The sequence below is a fragment of the Scleropages formosus genome, chromosome 8, assembly GCF_900964775.1.
Source record: "Scleropages formosus chromosome 8, fSclFor1.1, whole genome shotgun sequence".
In the NCBI taxonomy this organism is placed as follows: Eukaryota; Metazoa; Chordata; class Actinopteri; order Osteoglossiformes; family Osteoglossidae; genus Scleropages; species Scleropages formosus.
Genome location: NC_041813.1, coordinates 27,547,105 through 27,560,119, shown reverse-complemented (window position 1 = coordinate 27,560,119; position 13,015 = coordinate 27,547,105). Strand labels below are relative to the sequence as shown.

The window sequence follows — 13,015 nt, the reverse complement described above, 5'->3', positions numbered from 1 at the left end:
CTGATTATGTAAGATGAGGCTTAGGCCAAAACCAAACCGATGCAGTGCGATCATTTTGAAATCACATCCCACGTCAAGTTGATCGAAAGACGGTATCTTTCAGCTCACTGAAAAAGACTTGAATTTGTTTATATGAATACAAGTTAAGCTAATGTGATGATCTATATTAAAAGTATGTGTAAACTGTGAACTCTAATGCATAACACGGCTATTAATTTGCAAACAATGCAGTACTCCGTTTTCAAAACTCTTACGAAATGAAGTGCTGACTGAAATAATTTGTGTCAGCTACAAAGTGTATTAAAGGCCATGGTGTACGTTTTTGTGACTAAAGCTTTCTAGGCAATTGTGTAACTCGTGGATAATTACAAGAGGAAAGTGTAGAGAGATGCGTGTGTCTTTTCATAAGTTTTCAAAGTATTTTTAAAATTCTAACATAAACCTTCTATAATTAATAGCGTACAAAGAATGGATGGCAGCGAATAAGATGTAGATTAATGCATAAGTGCTTTTTTCTACACTTTTAGACTTTGAGCACGTTATTTCTTGCAGTCTACTCTTTTGTGAGTTTCGCTGGCTCAAAGACAAAGTCCAAGGCGTAGTACCTACTGCATCGTTGTGCTGTACCTTTCTTTAAAAGTCACTGGCAAATGTATTCGTTTTAAGTAGAGGGTAAAATACATGTCATGACTTAGTAAATGTTTTCAGGCAGATTTAAAGAAATGTGACATACTGTATATACATACTGTATATTTTACATTAGTGTTTTGTCTGTTAATTGTGTGTCACTTCTTACTCCTTTTCATCCATGGTTGTTATTTAAATTGTTTTATTTTTTTGTAAAGTGGAAGCACTTAAAATTTAGGGCATTGGAAAAATATTTCATTATAAATTTGTACTTTCACCATGTGGAACAAATATATTAATAAACTCTAGTCTGTTTTTATACTACATACTCGAAAACAAAATTGAGTGAATTGTTTTTGTATGGATTTAAAAAAAAAAAAAAAAAAAAAAGGATCAGTTATTACAGTTAAAAACTAATGTTATTTTTGACAAGGATGACATTATAATAAAATGACCTGCCAGAGAAAGGACTAGTCAGTGGGTATGAGCCAGAGTACATCACGTTGGCTGGCCTGCAGTTCAGCTAAGAATAAAGTCGTACATATTTGTTTTCTTTTTTAGCAGATTATACAGGAGGCAACTCTTGTTTCCAAAACATTTTGAAGGAGCTGATTTGTAAAAATAAATATGTATTTTAAGACTTGTGCTGCTGATGCTCGTAATATGAGCAGGCAAAGTGTTTATTCACCTCAGGTTTTTGCTGCTGTTCGAAAGGTAGAAAGAGAAGCAATTTTGGATATGGATCCAGATAAAAGACATAAATGGATATAAGAAAGAGGTGGATTACAAGTTCTGACTTTCTTAAATGTTAATACTTTGTAGCTTAAAGATGGAACTAATAATGAGCTATATAGAAAATCACCATGTGAAATGATACATTATGAAATGCTTGCAGTTAACTGATGCCTCGGAATGTCTATAGACCTTTATGTTATAGCCATATTCAAATAGCATCTTCTGGTGTGTCGTAAATAGGGCATGTCTCTTTCAGATTTTGGGTGATGTGTTTCGGAAGATGTGCGCCTGAATGACCTTTGTAAATACCAATACTTGGACCTCTGTTAACCTCATTGGCTAAAAGACTTGTAAACTGTTACAGACTGACTGAAATAGCACACAACTACCTGACTAGTGTACGAAAGATTGATTTGCCGTATCGGTCTTAATCTCTGCTGTCGTCGCAGTTTGTTTTATGGCAGGAGCTTTGCTGGTTTTTTTTTTTTTCCCTTAAATATAAATATCTTCTTGGACTTGTATAATCTTAAATATAGTACATATATCGAAAAACATTTTTTAAACTCTGCTTTAGAATAGTACTGTAGCACTCAGTGTGTAGCATTGTTATAACTGGCAAATTTCCGACTGAGGGCCAAGGTGTCAAGTGTTTTTTTTTTTTCTTCTACCTCATTCCTTAAATGTTTAATTATCAGTGTTGATCATTTTTATTTGGCGTAGGCTTGTACTGGGATGCACAGAGGTTCAGCCAGTGGCGCTGTCACTTCGCAGCTCCAGGTTCGAACGAGTGTCAAATGTGAACGTAGTTTTCTACGGAGTTTGCGTGTTTCTTCATAGTACTGTTGTCTGGTGTCACATTTCAAAGACATGCTCTTTAAGTAAACTGGTGACTAAATTGCCTTTACTGTAAGGCAGTGTGAAAGAGTGTGAATTTGAGACTGCTGTCCTCTCCTTAGCGTACCCTGTGCTTCCCAGGACCTGCTCCGGATCTCCGTGACCCAAACTGTATTCACAGTTGTTGAAAATATGTTATCTTGTACCTCATATGATGTTAAAGTCAACAGTATTTATTCTGTCCACCTGCCGTTTTTCTCCCTTCTCTGGACACTTTGCGAATGGAACCGGGTAACCTTTACAAATTAGCAGCTGAATGAAAAATTGAGTTTTGATTGTGCTGAAAGAATCATCAGAAAATTACCTTATAATCCCAAATATTTGGTGGACTCTTTAGTTTATGTACTCTTGGCCAAATGGTTTTTGTTAAAAAAAAAAGCTTTATTTTTTCACTTGTATTCACATGTTGACTTGCATAAGACGTGGTTTTATGTCTTGATGTAATAATTATAGGTTTTCGGGCCACAATGCATTTTTAAATTATACAGCCATATTTGAAGTCCTCCTCTCTTTTCTTCACGAGCCTTTAGGTCATACATAAATGTTTTTATTGTAATTTTTATCATGCTGATGCCTTTGTTCTGTAGAACTTCATACAAAAAACCCTGATTGTTTAATGCATGCATTCTCTTTTAATGTTACATAATCATTTTTATTTTTTTTTTTCATTTTGAGAGTAATAAAAGGAACACTATGAAGATTAAAAAGCCTCTCACTAACAAATCTCAGGACACAAAGTCTTAAAACCGAATGCCTCTTTGTTTTCTCCGAAAACAGGATGGGGAAGAAGTGTACATCTTTGCTTAGAACCGTGAGAGATAGGTGGGAGGAGAAAAAAATCCAGTAGGTTACATTTTTGTATATATTAGCGTATAGAATCTTGGCATGAAATCCATTTCACAATAAAGACACTCTTTTTATAGCTTATGAGGCCCTCCTCCTGCCTGCGTTCAATACTGTCACTGTTTTGACTTCCTAAGGGTGCATTTACATCACGGGCGCATAATGTAAAATGGACGGCTACACGGCGGCCAAAAAAGGTTCACGGGAGACGTTTGACAATGTTTAATTTCTGCCCAAAGCAGGAATTTGATTTTATGTTATATGAGGCCAAGTCAAAAAGTGTCCTCGGTAATCTGTTTTTATTTGAATTCAGATTGTTGCGTATACTTTTTGAATTTGACACTCATGTAACTAAACATTGTCTGACCTCTCATCAGAAGAGCAATATGTGACAATCAGCAACGTAGGACATTAATCTGTAACTGAGTTGAGTGGAAGACAAAAGCCAAGTAGTTTAGCTTACCACTTCATGGTTGAACTAAACTAGGATAGAATGAAACAGAAATGATAATTTGGGTATTTGTGCTAGTACTTGAAAAGCACAAGAATACCAGGTGAAAGAACAAAAATTTTGGCTCTGTTAACCTTGCCAGCAGCAGTGTAACCTACATGCAGTCCAGGTGGAGAGTGGCGTTTGTTCACAATGGCCCTCTTGACCTCTTATTAAGCCCTTTGGCCCACCCGAGCTGCTCATTTTATGCCGTGCTGATCTCAGCGACATATTGCCTGAGAACAGACCACTTTCCCGAAGCTGTAATAAAACAGCTTCTTACTCGAAAAGCTAGAATTGAGAATTACGTTTTTACTGTAAATGCAGGCCATTTTATGAGCCACCCTATACTTCCTTAAAAAGAGGGGCATATTTATCTGAAACTCCAATGACGGATAACCCTTATTCTTTCGAGAATTGTTTTATTAGTTCATAAGAATTATCAGATATTTCTCCCCAATGCCGCATTACCTTGGTATTTCCACAGAAAATAATACCTTTCCCTAAAAACAAGTGTCAGGTGAAACGAACCACACTACTAAGTGACTTCCTCAGCCAGCATTTCACAGGACAACCCAGCCAAAAGGTATTGGCGAACAGATCCGTTAATACCAGTACTACAGAACACCAATTTTGTGCAGATTTGCTGATAAAGTACTGGCTCATTTAACAATACACGAATTTTTGAGTCACCATTGCTTCGGAAATTGGCCACGTGCATCGAGGAAGCCATACAAACTGGAAACGCGGGAAACTGTTTTTGGGCGCGTCGTTCTCCAGTCGGATTCTGATTGGTTAATTGGAGTTTACGTCACAGAAACTAACCACATAGGGTAAAGATCTTATTTTGTATCGCCGCTTGCGTTAAAATTGCGATTGGCGCGCATGCGCAGCGCGTTTGACGAAGATAAAACGGAAAGTGTCGAACTGTAAGTCACCAAGTACTTCAGTTTGTTAAGCTCTTAGAAATTATTTTTCGGCATGATTTGCAGTTTGCGTCAAACTGCGCTCGCTTTAAAATGTTTACTTGTCAAAATAGATGTGAAGAAACGTTTACCGTTGTCAAGCGAATCGATCAAATTTGCGTGAGGCGGGTAGCTAAGTAGCTGTATGTATGTGTATTGGCATTTTTCTGTTTCAGCAGAAATGTATTATTTTTTAAAAAAATCACTGTAGTTATAACAACAAAAACATTTTTCGTAAGCCCAGCTTACATGTATCAATATACCCACAAGGCTAAAACTCTGCTCATTTACTTCTTGAACCTTCTAATGCCCTCCGCGCAGAGCTCTCATCATTACCCAATTACAGTGACGCTTCGAATCACGTGGTTTCGTCTGCATGCGCTAGAAGCGTGCACCGTTTTCGTCGCTGCTGCTGTTTTAGTCGCTGATTTTGTCACATTTTCTGGTGTTTTAGCTACAGTATTGTGGTAATTAGTACTTCTTATATCAATAACGTTAAAACAAACATAATTTTGATGTAGTTCTTAAACTTTTTTACTTAGAATTCTTTGGTTTCTTACCGAATTTTCTCATTAACTGCAAGAAGAAACTATGTAAATAATGTATGCATTTGGATGTGCGTTTGCGGGGGGGGAGCTGGGTGACACCAACACTAGTGACGCCACTGTGTGTATGCAGCTCGAAACTGTTTAAACATAATGTAGCGCTCAACACCTCAATAATAAATCAGACAGTGGAATTAATGCGCTCGGATGCTGCGATGTCATTGTGATCATTTATGGACGGAAGATTTCAAAGTATATATTTTTTTGCTCCCTGAGACTGAATATGAAAGGCACTTTTTTAACCAAAAAAAAAAAAAACTAGCGAACAGTATTTAAAAGTGAAATAAAATGGGAAAAAAAAAAGATGAAATGGGAAATTATGCATACTAGAAATGAAAAGGAAAACGCATAGTGTTTTTATACACATGAGGGATTTTGACCCGAAGATGCAACTGGTGTTACAGACTCTGAGACTAGTAAGTGAATGCACATGAAGTAAAGTGTGATTGCGAGTTTGTTCACATACATCCGTGATACAGTAAAACTAAGTGCACCTCCAATGAAAATATGGATGCATTTTTTTCTTATGCCACTTGGGGGCGATGTAAAGCAAAAGTTGGCTCTAGGAATACAGCTATAGTTACTCGTGACTCTCCATGTCCAAAAGATATAACGTAACAATTGTAATACAGTTTGGGTTCACTATATGGAGATACCAAAGAAATAAATCCACACTTATTACTTTTATTTGTAGAACTGGCACCTTCCTCATTGCCAGGATTGCTACAATGTACAAGGAGCACAGGGTTGCGATTAGAAAAGTAACACTTTTAGCCCAAGTACAGTACTGTAATACAAGCTCAAGGACAGATGTTAGATAAAGCCCGGTGAGCGTCGCATGAGATATGACACTGAAGAAATCCAATGTGTCATGAGAAGAGGAGAGTCTTCAGTTCATGAGACTGGGAGCAGGTGTGATGAGAGGTAGTGTGGAGAAAGGACGATACTTTTTAGCGCATCTAGGGAGAAGGCAGCGAGTACACAACCAAAGCCGACTATAGCCAAGTGATAAGGAGGTCTGTGTAGGGGTGTGTGAGTCAGTGGCAGTCTTGTAGTACTGGATCCTGGCATTAATGGGGAACCATTGGAGAAACGTACAGCAGAGCATGTCTAGCACGGAACAGCATACTCTAGATTCTGGATCAGCTGGAGAGGGCGGCGAGCAGTTGCAGGAAATATTGCCAATAGGGTATTGCAGGAGTCCAATCCAGAAAGAGCAAAAATATGAATAAGGAGCAGAGTATCTTAGTAAAAAAACAGCGAGAAGGGGACGGATTTTGCAAACTTCATGTGAAGTGTACTGGTTTATACTGTGGTATGAGACTGATTGACTGTACTCAAGAATCAACCATCTGCATCCAAACCTCTCCTTCTGTTGGTGGAATGCACTTTTTTGTATCGTCCTCGGAGATGTGCGTTGCTTTGGAGAAAAGCATCTGCTAAATGAATAAATGTAAATGTAAGAGGAGACGGGTGTGGGTCGCTGAAGAGATGCCATGGTTGTTGGTGAGAGACTCATCCAGGGACACCATGAGGTTCTTGACTGTGGGTGAGGGGCGAGATGGTCATATTTTACAGAATAATCTTTGGAGGTTAAGATCTGCAGCAGAAGAAACGGAGGGTTGGAAGTGAATATTGGCTTTATAGAGATGGAGTTTAAGGTGATGGCCATTCATCCATGAGAGAGTCTCAGACCTATGAATTCAAGGAAAGGAATGAAATGACCATCTGCATAGAAGTGGTAAGGGAAACCCTGACCGGATATGAGTGCGCCGCAATGGCAAATATGATGGTAGAATAAAAGATGGCTTTGCAGTGATTTCTGATGCTCGTCACTGGAAAGGCTCTGTGGAAAGAAGTTAGACCTTGAGAAAGAAAAAATACTGATTAGAAGGATTTTAGTATTTAGAAGTGATTTTGTTGTTCCGAGTCCATTTTAACCATTTTTTTTTTTTTTTTTCGGTAGATGACTTGTGCTTCTGTTCCAATGTATGTTTTCTGTTATAAAGGGTCAGCAGAGGGCACTCCCTCTTTGCTTATAGTTCAAAAATAGCTGATACTCCTAGCAAAATGCTGAATATTGCTTATTTTCAATAATGTAGAAAGGTTATTAAGGTATTTTATTGCACAAGGGGGTGCGGTGGCGCAGTGAGTTGGACCACAGTCCTGCTCTCCGGTGGGTCTGGGGTTTGAGTCCCGCTTGGGGTGCCTTGCGGTGGACTGGCATCCCATCCTGGGTGTGTCCACTTCCCCCTCCGGCCTTATGCCCTGTGTTACCGGGTAGGCTCCGGCTCCCCGTTACCCCGTATGGGACAAGCGGTTCTGAAAGTGTGTGTGTGTGTGTATTTTATTGCACATGTTTTAGTTAGGGAATTCAGTTAATTAATGTCAAACACCCATATGTATGTGTATGAGAATTTGAATAAATTCATACAGTTCCTGAACAAACTGTCAGATATATGAAACCTTTAAATCTTTCGTTTTTAATTAAGTTTGGTAATGTTAAAATCTGTGCTGCACACTGTAGAAAGTAAGCACATCTACAGACTCGGTGACGCAAGTCGCAGCTGAAAAGAATTTGAAATAAGTGAAGATTCATAAACAGAAATTGTTCTTGAAGGGCATTACCTATCACAGCTGTCAATTTTTGTGTCTGTAGAATATTTGCCAAGTTATTTGGGTTATGGGAATGTTACGTGTTAGTGTTTTAAGCACATAAGTATTTCTTTAAAGAACACAACCTTAACACTGCCAGAACTTTCTAGTTTTAGTCTAAAAAAATACACACACACACATATATATATATATATAAAATATGTGTATGTATTTTTTTAAGTAATCCATCCTTCAACATTCCTGGAATATTACATTGATCAATTGAAATAAGGTTTGTTTTGCATTCCCTTGATGATCTAAAATAACTTTTAGTCCCACCAAATGTTCCCGAAGCAAATTTTTGAAAAGTGGATAAAAACTTGTCAGCCTTTTCACTGTAGGGTTTTTGTAGCATAATAGGAATACCTTTAATTCAGTTTCCACTTTTAACGGACACAGTCCTTGGGGCCTTGCAAAGTGTATCAAACCGATCAATTCATGATGAATGAAAGAGTTTCCAGGCATTAGAAGGGATCAATTTTAATTTGGCCAATTTTTTTTACTCAAATATGTAAGCAAAACAACTCCATACACATTCTACAAGAGATGTAAATATAAAGGATAAGCAAACAATATTGCAAGTGACAGCAAAAAATATAAACTTTAACTTTTAAAATGTTTTCCTCATTAACGATCATGTCGGTGCTCCCGTAAGTTTGCCAGGGGTACAGTTTAGTTTGTAGTATTTTTATATAGCTCCTTTCTTTATAGAATGTTTTATAAGGCCCAGCATTATGCAACAAGTAGCCCTGCAATGATAAATAATACAATGATGAATTATTAGTGGGAAATGAGACAGAAGGTGATGCAGGAGAAGAAGCAAATGCTGGTATAAGAGAAACAGAACGCTTGGAGATTGAAGGCCAACCGTCCTTCTGGAAGTCCCAGGCATATGCTGATGTAACTGAAGTGGCAGAGGATATCAGTACTGTGTAAGATTAGCCCGATTATTGAAAATTGTGCAATTTTAACCTTTATGTACTCCGAGACAGTTAGTTTTGCCTTGCTGGTTGGAATGAATTCCTTTTAGCTTTGGATAAAAATCAGAAATTGTGTGATCGAGTTAGTTATACGTTGGTATCCAAAGACCGTTCGTTGTGCTTTGATGAGTTCATGGCAGTCTTATTTCTTAACAAATCAGTTTCCCTTAAGATTACTTTTTGTTTTTTTTTCAAAATTTATTTCAGACCCATTTATCAGCTTAGGTGATATTTCTGAGAGACTGTTGTGAGTGTAATGCAGAAAAAAATGGATGAGGCAAAAAATCCAATAAGACGGGTCTGATATGTTAATATTAAATAAGTCGCCCAAGGGCTTGATGGACACAAAATGGGAGCTTTGAAAACACAGGTGGATTGTTATTATTTCTTTTAAATTGGTGTGGGTATGTGACCCTGGTCTCTAACTTTTATATGAAAAATGTGTAGAAAAAAATGGAAGTTGTGGATGAAGAAAAGCTATAATAATTAATCCAACTTCACACAACTCTGTGGAAACACCATCAGGACAATCCTCTGTTTTGACCCTGTGACCTTCTCACATCTTCTGCACTCATTTGTTCGTTTATTCTCAGTAAGCAGTTGTGCCGAGGATGCCCAGAGCACATGGTGTCTTGGGGCCGGTCCCGGGCATAGCATTGGGTGCGAGACAGGGTGCGCTCTGGGCCGGACTCACAGCGGCTTCGTGTCCTCAGTTAAGCGGTTAATCTGAGGCACATGTATGTGGATTGTCAGATGACACCAGAACGCTCAGAGGAAACCCACACAAACGCAGGGAGAGCATATAATCTCTACACTGACTGAGCTGGATTTGAAACCGTAACTGATTGCACAGCCCATGTGTCGGGAGGTACCGGCACTACCCGCTGTGCCACCGTGCCACATTATCTCTCCAATGCGAGTCTGATTTCGTTGAGATGCGGTACGGTAAAGGAATGCCTGCTCGTACAGCGTCCTTTCCGAGCCCGTTTACGACGGCCGTGGCCAGGACAGCAGTGTGTTTATGCGTGAACCCATATGTGTTTTGTTTTAGTTAGACCTTATGGGGGATGTCCAACTTTAGTTGAGCTTTGTTTATTATCAAGTTTCTGCTGGTGTGGGGTTAGGAATAATTTATTGCGTTAAAGCGAGAGAAATATGAAATCCCCTCAGTGTCAGGGGAACAAGTGTGTGTGCGTGTGTGTTTGTGTGTATGCCTATTCTGCCCGATATATGATATTTTGTTTCTGCTGTGTTAAGCGTCTGCGCTTTGTTGAGTTGGCGTCAGTGTGCCGAAGTTGGACGGCATGGCGACAGATGGAGTGTCCGGCTGTGAGTCGGAGGACTATCTGACCTAAGAAAAACTGTTTTTTAAGCATTCCGCCGTGTTCTGCAACACACGTAGCGCAAAGATAAATCCAAAAATTCAACCAAAATATTTTTGAGGTCATTTGCTGGACGAGTCCTTCTGTTGTACCCTCGAGTGTTGCACTTAACCTCAGTTATTTGGTGGAATATCCATTTACGTAGATGAAAGCTATTTAAGTTGCTTGTCTATACATTTTCATACCCGAGAGCAGGATGAGCGACAGTCCCATCTCCGACCCCCTTCCTGTGGTGCTTGTTGTCCCCGGACTACACTTCCTCAGCGACTCCTCGTCTGCAGCGACAGTACTGCGAGGGCGCTTTTTCTGGCCCCTCGCGTCAGGATGTTTAATTAAGTATGACCAGGATTGTTTTCCTGTCACGGCTGACCAATCGGCAAACTAGGTTTACCCAGTTAGGGCTTTAATTTTGTATTAATACGCCTCGGCATTAAATAAACAAGCAAGCCTTCTGTGTTTACCGCTAATTACGCTGTGTGCTGTTTCAAATCCACCTCATTTATTTATTTATTTTTTAAAATTTTCCTATGTGGTGCAATGAAGTGTGGGTGTAGATTATATTACACTGGGGTTTTCTGGCTAGGCTGCTTATGCTCAAATATGGTTTATGTGCATGGGCTGCAGAGTTACGATTTATTTTGGACTTGTTGGGCTCACCTAGGAATTGTTTAATAAGCTGGGGCCTGCAGTGGAAGTTGTAAGAGTTATGGAACTGAAGGGCACTGATGGGAATAAATGGTGGTGATGATGGTGATAACGATAATGTATTTCCTCTAGACATTTTTCCTAGTGGCGGTAAAGCATGAGCAGCAAACTTACTTTTCAGACCTCTTGTATTGTCAAGTGGGGACGGTAGGTTGGGAATAGCGGGGGGGGAATGCAATTTATTACTAAACAAGGTTTGTTCTTTCTGCTTTTGTGAAAATGAAACCAGCCTTCTTTTACAGAGACCGTGTGGAGACATAGGAGCTGTGAAAAAGGAAGGGATCTGTGAGGACTTGAGGAAATGTGTGCCGTGCTCGATCACCCCAAAGCGATGACGGCATTCGCTCCTGTAACAACGGCCATTCTAGCTCTGCGATTCCGACGTGTGGACGAGGTACGGGCTACGTTCTTTGACTGTCAAATGAAACATGCACTCATTGGGAAAATTTCCGGGGGGAAAAAATTGTGAAATTGATGTAGTTGTGTTACGATACCTTACTGCGGTAAAGCAAAATTGTTATACCACATCACTGTGAGAGTTTGGAGGTAATTAACAAGCCTGTATGAAGAATGTTTTTTTTTTTTTTTTCTTTTTTTTTCAGAAGTAATTTTTGCACACAGGGGGTGCGGTGGCGCAGTGGGTTGGACCAGGTCCTCCTCTCTAGCGGGTCTGGGGTTCAAGTCCCGCTTAGGGTGCCTTGCGGCGGACTGGCGTCCCGTCCTGGGTGTGTCCCCTCCCCCTTTGGCCTTATGCCCTGAGTTGCCGGGTAGGTTCCGGTTCCCCGTGACCCCATATGGGACAAGCGGTTCAGAAAGTGTGTGTGTGTGTGTGTGTGTGTGTGTGTGTGTGTGTGTGTGTGTGTGTGTGTGTGTGTGTGTGTGTGTGTGTGTGTAATTTTTGAGCCAAATTGGAACAGGGTCACAACCCCAGCATGCCTCCAGTCTCACCTGCCCTTCACCTCTCCTGGCAAGTTCATCCATGAGCCGGATCCATCTGCACAGCGTTGGATGCCGCTAAACTTTCCGCAAACAAGCGATGGACGCCAGCAAAAGCAGTTGCTCTTCAGTAACCTGTAGACATATTTTGCTCTACCAGTTTGAATGATTAGAAATTAAGCCAAAGAAATTAAATTAAGTCGGGACTTAGAGATAAGAAGGGAGAATAGATAGGGAAAGAGAGCGATTCGGAGAAATACCGATATTTTCCTGTAAGGCAAAGGCAACTCTTGTTAAATGTTGTTATCTTTGCCTCATAGGCTTTTTAGGAGGGCAGGGAAAAAAATTGAAAAGTTAGCAGAGGCTTGGCGTGGAGATTCAGTATCACTTCAATAACGTGTGAGTGGGACAAATGAGATGTTCTTCTGTTCTTCATACCCCCCCGCCCAACATTCCCTTCCACTCTCCTTCCATCTCTGTGTTTCTGGGCCTGAATTATTTAAGGTGCAAGTTCCTCTGAATCATTGCGGCTAACCGTCCGTTCTCAAGAAACACGTTTTCCTCTTTGTGGTTGGGCCTCTCCATCTCTTAATAGGAAGAGCTGAGCACTGCTACAGCTTGTACTACGGGGTTTGGGGGGGGGCCACTCTGCCTCCGCATAGCTCCATTGCCCCCCTCCCCATTGCCGTCTGTGGGATTCTCTAGCGAATACCTGCTTGCCAGTCTGGAAAGGGGCAGCCTGCCGAGTCTGCTGGAGGTCCCACAGAGGTGACACGTGAGCAGTTGTGTTGCCATCACTACATCCCCCAGTTGTATGTGCCACAGCCACATTTCACTGGGTACTTTTCCCCTTCTATTCCTCTGTGATGTATATTAATTTTGAGTGTTTGTGCAAAACATAACGGGGGTTCTTGCCTTTACCCGGGGTCCCAGACAACTGCTACCTTCCTGTTCACGTGACGCAGGTCCACTTGGGACTTCATGAGTCATCGCAAGGGTCACCCCTTCATTTCCAAAGCTCCGGAACCGGGTGACTTCCACCCCCGCTTAGTATGACCCCCACAGCTGTACAGCCTGTTACTGACAGCTGGTATTTGTACTTCCCAGACTGTCCTGGTACATTTGAACAAGTGTTGGGAGCACTTTACATCTTGCCTTAAGAGCCCACTGGAGGACTCGGTAGTTGCTGTCGCGCCTT

General features: G+C 40.5%; 1 protein-coding gene across 1 annotated transcript in view; it reads left to right on the top strand.

Moving 5' to 3' along the window:
• The first annotated feature begins 4,485 nt into the window (after positions 1-4,485).
• LOC108937254 (RNA binding protein fox-1 homolog 3-like) overlaps positions 4,486-13,015 on the top strand; it is a 46,026-nt gene continuing 37,496 nt past the window's right edge. The window contains exons 1-2 of the mRNA XM_018757071.2: positions 4,486-4,518; positions 11,124-11,275. The gene's annotated coding sequence lies outside the window, so the exon portion shown is untranslated. The remainder of the gene's footprint in view (positions 4,519-11,123; positions 11,276-13,015) is intronic.